The 14582-nt window shown below is 48.4% G+C and overlaps 1 protein-coding gene and 1 long non-coding RNA gene across 6 annotated transcripts in view; one reads left to right on the forward strand and one right to left on the reverse strand.

Annotated features, from left to right (window-relative positions):
- BOC (BOC cell adhesion associated, oncogene regulated) overlaps positions 1–3744 on the reverse strand; it is a 55061-nt gene extending 51317 nt beyond the window's left edge. For 2 of the 4 annotated variants that reach the window (XM_061453826.1, XM_061453822.1), the window contains exon 1: positions 2909–3391. The gene's annotated coding sequence lies outside the window, so the exon portion shown is untranslated. Of the gene's footprint in view, positions 1–2908; positions 3392–3725 lie in introns of those variants that run through there. The other 2 variants (XM_061453824.1, XM_061453823.1) reach the window with 2 other exon arrangements.
- Positions 3745–4566: 822 nt separating this feature from the next.
- On the forward strand, positions 4567–12914 carry LOC133269167 (uncharacterized). Of its 2 annotated transcripts, XR_009743347.1 has the most exons (3): positions 4567–6735; positions 8574–8756; positions 12692–12914. It is a non-coding gene; the product is annotated as an uncharacterized LOC133269167 (long non-coding RNA). The 2 variants fall into 2 exon arrangements; XR_009743346.1 differs by having other exon boundaries at positions 4567–8756.
- The last annotated feature ends 1668 nt before the right edge of the window (positions 12915–14582 follow it).

The following is a 14582-nucleotide window of genomic DNA, read 5'->3' on the forward strand; positions in this document are numbered from 1 at the left end:
AAGAGAGTTGCAAGCCTTGGTCCGCAACATGCCACCAGCACCCAGACACCTCTGCAAATTAAAGAAGTCCAAGGCATCATGCCTCATACCTCTGAGGCACTCAGCATTAGGCATTAAAACAAACAAGCCACCTTTACTTACTGCCAAATAAACTTCTGTTAACCTGGAGTTGCATTGGCTACTGCTGTTGTAACCTCTTGCAGGCTGAGCGACTAAACTGAGCCCAACTGAACCTGAGGTATCTGAAAACCCACCCGCAGGCCAACCTGCGCTCAGACAACTGATGTGGTCCCCAAAGGGCTCTTCCCTGTCACTGATCCTCCAGTTCACAAGGCTCACAAGGGGGAGTTTTGGGAAACAGCCTGCCTTTGCCTGGGAAATGGGGCTAAACCCTGTGCAAAGCCTACCTGTGCAAAGCAGAGGAAATTGTTTAAACTCACAAAGGGCCTGCATTGGCTGAGGACACAGCCCAAACACCTCCCCATCCAACCATGTCTCCACCTGAAGAGTGTCTTTTCTACCTGCTCCTTGCTCGGCAGGAGGCTCCAGCTGGGAGCATCCCAAAGGGCCAACTCTGCCAGACCTGGTCAGGTGGAAGGAGCTATACCAGCATCCTGAAAACACTGCAGGGGCCACCAGTTTGGTACTGAAGGTTTAGAGCGATCTGTGCTGTTAGTTTTGAGGACAGAGCTGGATTTCAAGGAGTGAGGAGACCAGGCACCTGTCCTTCAATGGAGCAAAACTCCAAGCTGGGATCTCACACACACAGGACTTGAAAGACCTCTGCAAACACCAGGCAATGGCCTTCACTTTGCAGTCTTTAAGAACATCTCACTCTGTGCTTCTGTATCATGACAGGACAAGGTACAGAAAAGCTGTATTTTCCAGACTGTAGGGTTACAGAGCACCCATAAGACATGCCAGTCTGTGACACATGAATTCACCTGTAACACTTCTTTGCACCAAGCAGAGAAATGTGTGGATTCAACTGCTTGCTCTGGAATATCTCTCAAAGAAAGATCCTGTAGGTGCTTGTGTGTGTATGAGATAGGAAGAAAACAGAACTTGCTTTCAAATCTGTACAGGACCCTTGTGCACGCTTCCGATGAACCTGCCTCATTTTCCCCTATGGGAACTACATCAGCAGGCAGAACTGCACTGTATCTGACTTCAACCCTCACAGCAAACACCTTCTGGGACCTTGTCTGCATTGCACATACAGGATGAGTCCCTCTAATTGTATCTGAAGGGGCGGGTTAAGAAAAGTACATGGAACAAAACTCCATTTATTTCTTGTCAGAGAATATCATGCATCCCACAGGGAGCTCACAGCTCTCCCTAATTGCCCTATTTACTTCAGAAGATCCCAAGATGACTCCTATTAGCATGGGCAGTTATTTCACCTTCGTTTCTTTAGATCACTTAAATAAACAGAGCAACTCTTCACTGCAAACCCAGTGTTTCTGCTGAAACCGTTCCCTGAGCCATAAACCTCAATATCTAGCCCACTGAATAAAAGTGTCTGCATGTATGTATATATCCATAAATACGCAAGAACCTTCCTCTAAAAGTATGCACACTGAGACAGTCAGTTTCAAAAGAAAACTAAGATAAAATCCAACTTACAAAACACCCACACTCTTCTGATATTTTCTACAGTAGTTTTCTAGTCCATGGGAAAAGAAACTTTAATGGCAGATTGCAAGTGAACATGTCAAAAGGACACGATGGTACCTATGTAGAAAGTAAGAGAACTGGGCACCAAGAAAACCAATCAATTTCAGACATGCCGGGAATTACATGCTGGTGCAGTGTGTGTGTGTGGATTCCTGTTATCCCACTCGCATAATACTGCGGAGAGGTCAAGAGTTTCTTTAAAACAAACAAGGACAAAAAACCCTCTTTAATAGACCTGAACTGCCTATCGCACAATGCCAGCGACATAACACTTGGGGTATGAGAATTAGTCGGGAAAGCACCCAAAGATACAGCACTTGTATTAAATACCTTTTGCCAACCAGGGGTATTGGTTCAAGTCTATTATTATTTTTCAACGTATCAGTATCTTCAGAACACTTTAGAAAGTCTCATTCATACACTGCTGCAAATTCAGCATCCCGCTTTCCCCATATTTTCTATTTACAGTTACCATGCAGAGGACCTGCCAAAGTTGCAATTCAAGCAGCGAGGCATGCATGCACAAATCCTACAGCATCCCACCACCGAGCAGAAAATTACTTCCCCTGACCCAAATCGCTCCTCGTTGTAGCAGGGTTAAAAACTTTACAGCTGCATAAGAAGACAACAAGATTTCTACTCAGAGATTACCCACTCCCGCTTTTCTTTGCGGCAGCAGCAGGGCACAAACCAAAATGCCTTTGCATCTTCAAGAGCTGGGTCTTGCCTGCAAATTCCCGTCAGCTTTTGAGAAGAGCTGGAGCAACGGAGGATGAATCTGGCGCTTATTTTGAACAAATTTTCTCTCTCCCTCTCTCCACTGCGCTCCATCCCTCCTCAACTAGCTGGCAGTGAGGATGGGGTCACGTCCTGGACCAAGCTTTTAGGCAAGTTTCAGGCAACCGCGTACTGTGTGCATGCACTGGGCCCTCCATTAACGCCGACCGAGGAGGAAAAGCTGGAGGGAAACAACCGAGCCCTCCACATCTCACCTGCCTGAGCCAAAACAAGCCCCATGCTGGTGGGGACCAGCGTGTCTTCCCTACTCCCTTGTCAGTCTCCCGCGTCCCGGCGCAGACACACTTCCCCGCATCTCCACACCAACTTCCCAAACTCTTGACACAAAGATTGGTCACTGCCGCTGCCGGCTGCAGGAGGGGGGGGAAAGCCCTGCGCCCCGCCGCTCGCCACAGCCATCCTCCCAGCCCCGGGCCCCCTTCGGTTCACTCACCGCGGTCTCCAACGGAGCAGGCTGGGGAAAACACAAAGATGCCCCAAACGAAGGGAAGCAACAAAGAGGCTTAACTCCAGGAGCTGGGAACTTCCAGGCCGGATCTGCGGGGAATTCAGCACACACACACACACAGAGAAAAAAATAATAAAAGAGAGGAAAAGAGAGGGGGAAAGCCTGGTTTTGGGGTAGAAGAAAGGGGGGGACGTTGGTTTGGGGTGGTGGTTGTGTTTGCGGGTTGCCGCTGGGGATGAGGGGCCGCCCTGAGCTCAGGCGCGGCGGGAGGAGGAGGAGGGAAGAGGCGCCGGGATGCGGGAAGCCAGACCCTCCATACGGGAGACGGCTTTTGGATGACTGAACTCCCAAACAATTCCCTGCTCCGGCTACTCCTGCCCCAGAGCCTCCCTCCTCCCCTCCCCCTGAGGAGGAGGGAAGAAGAGGAGGAGCCAGAGGCGGGAGAAAGCGCAAAATAAACCCCCTTCCTCAAAAGCCTGGCATGTCAGACCCGTATTCTCTCTTTGCCCCCTCCGCACCCCCGAACACTGGCCGGCATCATCTGGCGGGTGCGTGCCCCCGGAGGAGGCGGCTGGGGCGTCTCTCCACCGCCCGCCATGCTCCCCGGCAGGCGGAAGCGGGAAAGTTGGGACGGAAAGTTTGGCCTGGGCGCAGGGAGGCGGCCCCGCCGCTGTGGGGAACAGGGGCCTGGGGACGTGCCCCCTCCCCGGGCCCGGAGAGTGGCAGCCTCCAGCCCTTATGGCTGAAGTGGTCACCCCAGCCAGGAGCAGCTGCTCACGGAGCCCCCCGAACGTCCCTGTACCGACGGCCATCCTGCCTCATCCTGGCTGTGAAACTGGACAGTGGTGGGGCCTCGGGCAGCCGTTAGTTGTAATGAAATGGGCTGCTGATAAACATCACCCTGTGGCAGACCTCCCGGGAGACCTTCCCTTCTTCCCGAGAAGGACCAGCCCCAGGAAGTTGTGTAGAAGTTGCTCCCGCCACCTGTGGAGCTTCCCAGGGAGAGCCTTTTTCTGTACGCCTGTCCCTGCAGCACCAGGCACCTGCTGGAAGGATGCCGGAGCAAACATAAAGAGTCATAGAACAATCTGGGCTGGAAGGGACTTCCAAAGTCATCTACTCCAAGCCCCTACAATGAGCAGGGACATCTCCAACTAGATCAGGTTGCCCAGAACCACATCCAGCCTGGCCTTGAATGTCTCCAGGGGTGGTGCACCCGCCACCTCTCTGGGCAGCCTGTGCCGGTATTTCACCACCTTCATTGTAAAGAATTTTTTCCTCACATCCAGTCTGAATCTCCCCTCCTTTAGTTTAAAACCATCAACCCTCGTAGCATCAACAGGCCCAGCTAAAAAGTCTCTCCCCATCTTTCCTATAGGCCCCTTTAAAGAACTGAAAGGCCACAATAAGGGCTCTCTGCAGCCTTTTCCAGGCTGATCAACCCCAGCTCTCTCAGCTGTTCTCACAGGAGAGGTGCTCCATCCCTCTGATCATTTCTGTGGCCCTTCTCTGGACTCCAACAGTTCCATGTCTTTCCTGCGCTGAGAACTGCACACAATACTCCAAGTGAGGTCTCACAAGAGTAGAGGGGCAGGATCACCTCCTTTGACCTGCTGGTCACGCTCCTTTTGATGCAGCCCAGGATGCAATTGGCCTTCAGGGCTGCAAGTGCACACTGCCAGCTCATATCTAATCTCTCATCCACCAGTGCCCCCAAGTCCTTCTCCTCGTATGTGGGCTGCTGGGTGGGATTAGGCAAGTCCTGTCATCACGTGCCTCAGCTTCCCCAGTTGTGTGGCTGAAGTTCAACCATCTGGATCAGGACATCAAGACACCTGAAGCAAAAGTGAAGACAGGGAAGGAGAGAAGGAGGAGAAGAAATGACCACCTAAAAGGCAGAACTTTGCATGCATCCAAGTTAAATAGGATGCGTCCAAATAGTTCTTTCAAATTGCAGTTCCCCCCAAGCACAGGGGCTAATTTTTTGCTGAATGGAGACAGTCCCTTTCCATGGAGGTCAAACAGTCTATGTGTGACTTTAGCTAGTTGCAAAGAAGGTGACTGACTCCTTTTCCTAAACCATGAGGTGTGCAGCTTCTCTGGGGGTGACATGGAGAAAACCGAGACAAGAAGGCAAAGATCTTTTCCTCCATCCATCCATCCTGGCAGGTTCTTGCTTTCTGGGAAAGCATCTCAGGTGCAAACTTTTACCAAAAGAAATGACACCACCCTCTGGGATTAAACCAAACCAGCTCCTGCTCACTGCTTCCTCCCACATCAAAGGATAAATATATGCCACAAAACATGGATTTACCCAGGGGTGCAGGATATACTCCATCATTCAAAGCCTTTCAATAAAGGGCTTTGTTTCTTTGGAACAAACCTGCTGTCACTGAAAGATTGGGATAGGTTTCTCAGATCTATGCCATGCAGAGTATAGCTTGTAAATATGATCTGTAGTTTCTAAATCTGAAGTCCTTCAGTCAGAGAAGGTGAAAGAGTTAAAGTTTATTCTCATGTCATCATTAGTTTCCAGGGTTATTGCTGCTTAGTGGCAATGTAGGAGGGGCCTGTGTTCCTGGATTACCCATTTCTCACACATAAGGATGATTTGAAGGATTGGGTTTTTTTATATTTGGAGTTGGGTTTCTTATTTCCTTGGTTTATGACAAGGATACTGAAAATGTCAAAACTGTTTTTTCCACAGAGTTTCTTCTGTTTCAGGGGAATAGGTATTGATGGCTCTTCAACTTGCATTTGAATGGGTAGGCTTATCAGGTTGAACACAAACTTCCTTCCTCTGCAATGTTAACTTTAATGTCTAATTATCTTTTAAATAACTGCTTCCCAGATTACAAGCTTTCCCTTAGCTGCTCCGTAATGCAGTCCTCAGGTGCTAAATCCATATGTAGACACCTCACTAAGCGGCCTAATTTTTAGAAGTGCTAAGACCTCTAGCACCTGCCTTGTCTGAAACACAGTGGTTTCCTAATTTAGAACAGTCGTAAACTGTCCTAAATTAAAGCAGGAATTGAATTAGCCCTGGCTAGTTTGGGGCTTACAGAGGTGGGAGGAAAGTGGTGAGGGAGCAGAATTGGAGCTACCTTGTACAAAGAAGTGCCCTGGGGCTTGTTTAACACTAGGGGAGAAAAAAAATAAGACTGCAGGCCTGCAGGATTACATTCCCTGTTTATCCCTGGGGGTAGAGGAAACACAGGGTGCTTCTCTTCCCGCCTGCCCCCATTGTTAATGCTGGAAGAAATGCTGTGAGACAAAGCAGGATGTTTGATACAGCCATGTCCCCTTGGCATCCCCAGACAAGCCAGTGGCTGTTCTGCCAAAGGGCAGTTGCCTTAATACTGTACTGGGGATGGTGGCTCTAGGCTGGCTCTCATTTATTTCAAATTACCCACCAGAACTGACTTCCAGGTGCCACTGGCCTGGCTGAAGCTAGGAGTAGTGTGAAAGCCAAATCCCCCGTTCTTTAGCCCCACTCCCTCAGCCATAAGGAAGAGTTTACCATGGACATTGACCAGGTGCAGCCTGTGGCTGTGGGGAGGACCTGTTCCCCTCAGGATGTGCCAGAGCCCCCTGATCCTCAGCTACGAGCTTGCCCGGATCCGTCCCATCCATTTCTGATCCCACGTGAAATTCCCACTGCTGCCGCCATCAAATGCAAAGGCTCCTCGTTGGAGCCACAAAACCTCCAGCTGTTTGATATTGTGCGGAGCAAGGCAGGGGGCATGGAGGGACTCCGCATGAAAGGGCGAGCTCAAAGGAAACCGGACCCTGGCATGTCGGCATGATACTCAGTGGGTAACAGGCTCAGTTAAATTTGCTCATTCAGCCAGCTAAGAGGGAGAGTTTTCTCATCTGTCCTGCTATGTTTAATTCATCCACACATGCCTCCCAATTACTGCAGGAGTAATAAACAGAAAGGCATGTTGGGGGCGGGGGGAGGAGCTGTTTAAACCCCAGCCACCAAACCTAAGCACCCCAAAAAAGTGTGAGCAGCACACTGCTGGTATGTGTCATCCCGTGGGGAGCCCATCAGCACCCTTGTTCCAAGTCCTTCTGAATTTTAGCTCAGCTTCAGGCCTGTTTTCTGTTGTTTTGTTTATTTTTCCTCCAGAAATGTACACTGCAGGTGGTGTGCATGCAGAGTTATGCTACCAAGAGTCCATGCCTGCTGCCTGAGTTAGGCAAAACTCCCAACAAAAATCCATATGGCATCCCTGCCTCTGTGGAAGCTCCTGCGCTCACCCACAGGTTTTTCTAGCTCTGACTCTTTGCAAAACTGGAAAATTGATGGATGCAATTGAGCTATGGAGCCAAAGACAAGATGGAGAAAACGCTCATTCACAGAGGGATCTCAAAGCTGTCTGACCATATCGTGAAAGATTGATGGTGGGTGAAAGCAAGGATGAGGAGCTGATGACTGTCTCAGCCCCAGAAGCGGGCTGGATTGAGGGCAGCAGCCATGGGCCAAGGGGACAAGAAATTCATCCTGTGTGTAGTGGGGAGGAGAGGAGAAAGACACACTGGGGAGCGACAACAGTGGGAAGCCCCTGGTTCAAAGGAGTTTCAACATGAGTTTTACTTTGTTTACCCTCTTGTAAAGCTATTTGTTACTTCGATAATCCATAGGAAATGGGATCATTTCTCTCTCGGCATGTCAAATTAAATAAACAAATAAAACCTTGTTTGGCTGTTGAGAAGCTTAGAAAGGAAAGTGTATTTGTACAGGGATTCAGGAACTAAGCATCTTTCAGGAGCAGAAGATTAGGAAAGAAATCAGAGAAACAAAGGGGGAAGTGATTCAGTCATCAAAACTCAAGAGAGCCAAAAAAAAGAGTGGAGGGTGGGATGGGAGGACAAGAGATGGGCCTGACTATATTAGGAAAGCTGTGCTGGTGTAAACTAAACCAGCCAATGCCAGTTTAGTTTTACCACTAGGGTCTAAGTCAGGGACATAAACTGGGTTGTGACAAGCTCACCCTCACGCCAGAAATACCATTTGTGCACTGAGGTTTATTTCATTTCAGGATATATACATTACCCTTCACACACAAACACAAATGCGCATGAGGGTAATGTATGTATTCTGAAATTAAATAGATCTTGGCGAACCAGTGCTAGCTCTGCCTTCTGTGGGAGAGGGGTTGGCAACAGGATTACTGGTACAGTAAAAACAATATAAAAGAAATGTATCCCCACAAAGGTATCATTCTCCTTCTGCGCAGTGATAGGTATATTTGTATAAAATGTTTTACATATGGATACAGATGTGCCTATGCTCTGTAGTATGTATCTACAGGAGATGTTGTAAAGAACTACCATTCTGTTTGTAGTTGGTTCATTGACAGGAAATATTTGGACAGTCAGTAGGCTCCCAGGTGTATGAGATGACCCAGTTGAGGTCCATTTGCTTTCTTGTCTTAAAATGTTCAGGGATTGGCAGTCAGAGAGATCCTCTTGTGTATGGGGAGTGTTTTACAGTGTCACTCAATGTTTTGGGTGGAGGACAGGGTCTATAAGAAAATGTTTTGTTAACTGGAAATTATCAAATGCAATGGGTAAAACCATTTGCTTGATTAAGGAGCTCAGGGAAATGCCCTAAATAAATAACTTCTCCCCCCCCTTCCTGCAGGATCCTGCTTTCCTTTCTTAGAACTTAGACAACAACTCTTCTACAGTATGAAACTTCTCATGCAGTGAAAGCCAAGGCAACCACATTTGCGATCATGACCACACACCTCACTGCCAGTGCTGGATGATGGAAGTCCTAAGACTGAATATAAGAGCAGCATGAACCTGTTGTGTGCAAGAAGAGGTAGTACATGCCCTCCATGGCTCATCACCAAACTTCATCTCAGGGTTAATGGTGAGAAATGCTCCCTTGATGGACAGGACATAAAAACAAGAGCATGCTTATCATCTTTTCCTATGACAGTGTTGCTGTGTGCTGTTAAATAGGTCTTGTATTTTACCCCACTGAAGGTGACATTTCAGCAGCAGGCAGGTCCTCGATTGAGAAGTTATTTGGAAACCTTAGGGCGTGTGTGCAGTGGATAGACAGGATAGGTTGTTATGAAGTAGTTCACCCTTCCAAGTGCAGATGGGAACTTAGGTGCAGAAAATAAGGTGTTCTGGGTAAAACGCAATAGATAGAATGGATAATTTCAAATGAACAGTTTGAATGTCAAGTTGGAGGAGATATATATGTGCATATGTGCAATATAGATGTGTTAGCATATGCATTCACATTATGTGTATACTCTTGTCTGCAACATCACCAGTTCCTAGAAAACCATGGCTTCTTTTGGTGTGTGTGTGCACACCTTCGGCTAGGAATCATGGTAGGGAGTACGAGATGTTTGTGCAGTATCAGGTCAGGTGACTTTTACCAATCCTTTTCCCCTGATACCCATTTGAAGCTTGCAGATTTGTTGGGAAAAAAAGCATTTTTTTCTTCTCATGTTAGATGAATCCCTTATTTTCTCTGTGGAGACTATACATGGAAACCTGGTGCTATAGTTGTCAATGGGTGTCTTATTCCCATCAGTACAGAATTGACTGGGTTTAGGATTTCACACTTTTTGCTGATTCCCTTAATCTGAAGTAAGTTATTGAGGGTTTACAGACATCAGCAGTCAAGGTATGGAGACATCTTGAAGGTGTTCCAGGTTAATGCTGAAGTCTGAAAAGATCCCTTTAGCTGGGGTACAGTCCCTGAGTAATTACACTTCTGTGAAATAACTACCTGTCATATCTATCAACAAGGGAGCTTACATTTTAAGGCACTCAGATCTCCCTTTACATCACGTTCACTCTTTGTTGCAGTCCATTTATTCACCTATTATTTACCTGTAATCTCTCCTCCTTCACCACTTTCCCACACACCTGTTGCCTTTCTTTCTTTGTTTTTCATTGTTTGTGGCTAGTTCTTCCCTGTCCCCATAAACAGCCCTCAAACAGGTCCCTAGTTTCAGCAAGTGAAAAGCTTGGGGATCCCCAGTCTCCCGGGCCCCCGCTGGCCCTGCATCTGTCCCCGTGCCCCCCCACTCAACCCACCGCCCACATCCTGAGCATGAAAGCCGTCCGGATTAATCCAGCACAGAGCACATTGTGTGTGAGTCATGACAGGCTCACTAAGGCGTGCAGTGCTGATAAAAGGCAGCTCTGATGGGCTCTGTCAGGGATCCCGGAGAAACAGCGTGGAAAAAATCTGCTAACCCACATCCCAGCCTGGCGGCTGGGGCCTGGAGACAGCCGGGCATCGAGGGGAGTGCAGGGAAGCCCCCACAGTGCTGACAGGTCCTGCTCTGGGCTCAGCCTGTGGGGAAGCCCCTGGTCCAGGGCATGAGGATGGTGCTTCCTGGGGACCTGGAGACAGATGGGGCTGACTCAGGGCTTGCATGAGCACTCAGGTCCTGAGGATGCACCCTGGATAACCCCTTCCTCCCCAGAGGGACCACCTGGCCAGAGAATATTCCTGACCTCCCAAGAATGTCAGAGGTGTCACCCTCCCTGAACCTACCTTCTCCACCTATGCCCCAGCAGCTAGCCCATTTGTGAGACTGCAGGAGACACTGCCTCAAGACAGGGCTGCTCCTTGCTGCACTTTTGTCTAATTCAGAGATGCACCTCTCAAAACATCACTATTTTCCCAACCTGCAGTTTCCCTTTCTTTGTTCTTTACTCCTGGTATGATCCTACTGTATAATCCTCAGCAGTATCTCCAGCTCTCCGTTGTTAAGCCTTGCAAGCGCTGACTTCTGAACCATTTTATGTCTCTCTCCTTTGGGTCAATCTGGCTGTGCATTGCCTATCTGCAGTGTCCTTTTAATACTCTCCTCTCTATTGTTGCATGGTGTCTCCACTGAATACTGTCATCTTGCCACAGACTGGAGACTGTGTAAAAGGCAAAAAAGAGAAAGAGTTGCTCTTGCAGCTCTGTGGCTTTGTGCTTATATGCCCTGATCTGTCTTCTCATCAGGCTGTGCACACATACACTTCTATTGCATTTTAAAGAGCAGGGTAGCATAGCACCTTCCAGTCATTTCTTTGTAACTTTAGGAACCAGGTCTCCTTTTAGAAAACAGAATTGCAGCTGATAAGGAGGCCATGGTGCTCAGGAATTTTCAGTTTCTGAGGACAAGGGTTAGATGAACTTTAAAAAGTTCTACAGCTTAGCGTTTCTGATCCCTTTTTAAACTAAAGAACAAACTAACCTTTCAGGGGAGAAAAAAGAAATCCACAGATACTTTCTTGGCATGATACCACGCAGCAGCCTGCGGTTATAGCCAAATAAAAATCAGGCTAAGCTTTGAAATTCTGCATTTTTTTCATTTCTGCCAGCTGCTTTTATTTGTCACCATTTCATTTCATGGCATGTGTTAGATATTGCATGAGGCATGAGTGCATGGGTGGGAATTTGGAGAAGGATGCTGTAATCCACTTGCAGACCACCTTCTGAAGTCTTGCAAGCCATGAAAATACTCACAATCTAGTCTGCCCTGCTGCATGCCAGACCATGCTAAACCCAAAACCCGTTTAATCCCCTTTCCTGACTGATGTAAGCCATACCTAGAAGCCTCTTGTGGAAAGCAGAACACAGGCTTAGGGAATGGATGTCGGCTGCAATCTTTTCCCTACAAATTGAATTTTACTCTGATACAGTTCATCCCATTACTTCTGAGTCTAATATTTTCAGACAACCTCTGCTTGGCATTTACAGGTCTTTGATCCTCTCTGTTGGTCAGACAGATACAGTGGGTCTGGGCCCAATTCTCCCTTAGTTAGCCGGGCGTAAACGCCTCTGAATTCACACCATCTAGATGCAATGTAACATGAGAAGTGTGTGAGGCCCTTTATTCTCCCAGCCTCCCCTCGTAAATCAGCTCCTGCAGCAGCACCTGAAGTCATTTTCGCAAGACCAAAGCACGCATGGAGAACCTTTTGTCAGTCCAGGGAGATCAAATGGTCTCAGGAGGTTTGCTGTTCCCTGCAGTGCTGCAGGCAGCTCGGCCGGGGTCGCTGAGCTTGAGGATCGTGCATCGCATAGCCTGGCGCCAGGAGGACGCACAGGAGGAGGATATTAAGCCACAGAGAAATCGTAGTCGCTTCTGCTTATTGCACTGACTGAGCAGTATGACCCCAGCTGAGGGATCAAGCGTAATCATATTTCTGTTTCATCTCAGCAGCACACAGAGCCAGTTTATCTGCCCAAGAGGTTTCAAGTTATACTGGCTTTCTGGTGGTGAAACTTTCCCGTGGGACTCAACTGCTGAGCAGGTTTTTTTTTGGTGGGCCTTTCTTCAGTGTCTCTTGTGTGAGCTGGAACAAGAGTGAGATCCCCTCCCACCAGAGTGACTCCTTGCCTGTCTCTCTTGGTGGCAGAGACAAAGACACAAGATTCCTCACAACTTTTACAGTGTCTGTATGAAGGATGAGCCAAATATTGGTCCCAGCATGGTCCCGTGACTCTAAACGCATGATACTGAGCAGTACTGAAGTTGCTAGGTGGAATTGTGCTATGGTACATGCCACCCCATCCCTCACCTTCCTCTTCCTCCACCTCGGCATGTCCTTGTCCACTCTCCTTGAGGGGGGTAGAGCCAGATTAGGGGTACCTATATGCCGGAAAGATAAGCAAATAGCAGCCTGGAGGCCCCTAAGTCACCTTATGCTGCTGTTACTGGGGTGTGTGTTTCTTAGGGGGTACTTCACATTTTCCAGTCTGGTGCAAAATACTTCCTTCTGTAGCGCCTCTAAAGACTTTTGCCAACCAAAAGCCAGGCCCCAGACCCCTGCCTCCTGCTGGCAGCGTGCTGACTTCTGCTCAGGACAGCCTTCCCATGGGTCAGTGACTGGGCTCCCCGCAGGGGAAGCATGACACTGGTATAAAACACAGCACAGCTTGGCCAGTTTAGTTCCTGCTACCACCATTATAATCACTGCAAAAATAAATACATCTCTCTACCGATGAGGTACTCGTCAGATAAGTTTTTTAAATAATGCATTTGGGGAAATCAGAACCTACCTTGCTTTGTGAAAGACAAGTCTGCCAGAGCTGTGATTTTCTAAGGACCCTGAAGGACCTGAATTTCCTTACTGAACCTCAGTGGGATTTGGGGGGTGGGGTATGTGTTTCTTCCCTCCCTCGAATATTCAGGCAAGTAGTCCTCAGACATCTCTCTCCTGCTTGTCAGTCTTTGCCCTCTTTGTTTATTTTTTGCACTTCTCCCAGCCCGGACAAGGCAAACAGGCTAGTCTATTGTTGGTGTGCATCTCTTTCACTGCAAGATTTGTTTATGTCTTAGCACAGTGATGCAATATTTGGGTTGAACGCTTCAAGGGAAAATGTTTATAGAGCTAAAAAAATATTTCCATTTGATTTGTTTATAGGAAGTTTTTGCTTGTGGTCTTGGGTTTTGAAAAGGCCTTCGCATGTTTTCTTTTCCGCCTCCCCCACTCCCTCTTTGCAGATTTGAAGTTTGGAGTCAAATTCAATCATGATAATGCCATGACTGACTCTTTAGGTATTTCTACCATGCTCAGCCCTACACCACTGGAGTATCTTCATTCTGGCCTCCTAGCTCTTCTCAATGGTGTCATCCTTCCCGTTTGCTGAGGTTCCCAAAGCCCCTCTGCAAGGCTGAAGGGTTTCCAGCCTTGGATTCCAACAACTCCCCTTTGCTCCCAAATTGCCTCTGACCTGGACCAGCCCTCAGGCAGGGCAGCCTACACTATGGGGGAGAGTTGGAAGAGTTAAATGGGAGAGTTGCTTAGAAGGAAAAACAAAAGAGTAATGGGAAAGGCATCTTTGTGTGACTGAGGGCTTAACCAAAACCAGGCCTTCTCCTACACCCCAGCCAGGAAAACAAGGCAGTACGTGCAGGCAGCCACCGGCAGAGCGTGTGCGGGTGTCCTCCTCTGCCTCCGAGCATGTAGGCAAGGCACAGACACTCGCAGACAGAGGGAGGGCACTCGCTTATTTCTGTGGCCCCCGGGGCATGTGGCCTCCCTTGTCCCCTGCTACTGCACAGCAGCACCCGGCATGGGGTGTGCTTCCTGCCACCACAGCTCTCGTGCCCCTCGTTGCACATCCGCTCCCCCCGTCTGCCCCTCTCCCATCTACTTGGTGTTGCTTACCCGGAGGAGTCTGTCCTTCTCTGTGTATTGCATGTCTGACTGGTTGGAAACATTGAGTGCCGCAAGGCTGCCTCCTTGCCACACTGAGCAAATGAACAGGATGCTGAAAGGATGAATGTCACAGTTACTGGCATTGTAGAAAGTGCTTCAGCAGCCCTGGCTTTGGAGAATTTACAGTGTCTCCTGTCACAGCTTGCTGGCAAGAGGCATGGAGGGGACAAAAGGAGGTGCTTGGCTTTCTCTGGTGCCTTGAAATTCTGCCTCCTTGTACCAAAACCCATCAGAACAGCCACAGAGTCCCTCCAGCCAGTTCAATGCCCTGCTAAGGGATCCCAATATCATCCATTGCCAGTCTTGTTTCTCATGCCAGGAGAAACCATCACCACCTTTACCTTGTTATACCTGTACCTGCCTGGGGGAAAACAACAGAGAATGCAGAATGTAACAGCATGTCCCAAAACCTTTGAACAAACAAATAGTGTTTTCCCTCAACATCTCCCCC

This window comes from Pezoporus flaviventris, unplaced genomic scaffold (genome assembly GCF_033815535.1).
Source record: "Pezoporus flaviventris isolate CSIRO_AGI_PZ_B2104156 unplaced genomic scaffold, CSIRO_AGI_Pfla_v1 ptg000015l, whole genome shotgun sequence".
In the NCBI taxonomy this organism is placed as follows: Eukaryota; Metazoa; Chordata; class Aves; order Psittaciformes; family Psittacidae; genus Pezoporus; species Pezoporus flaviventris.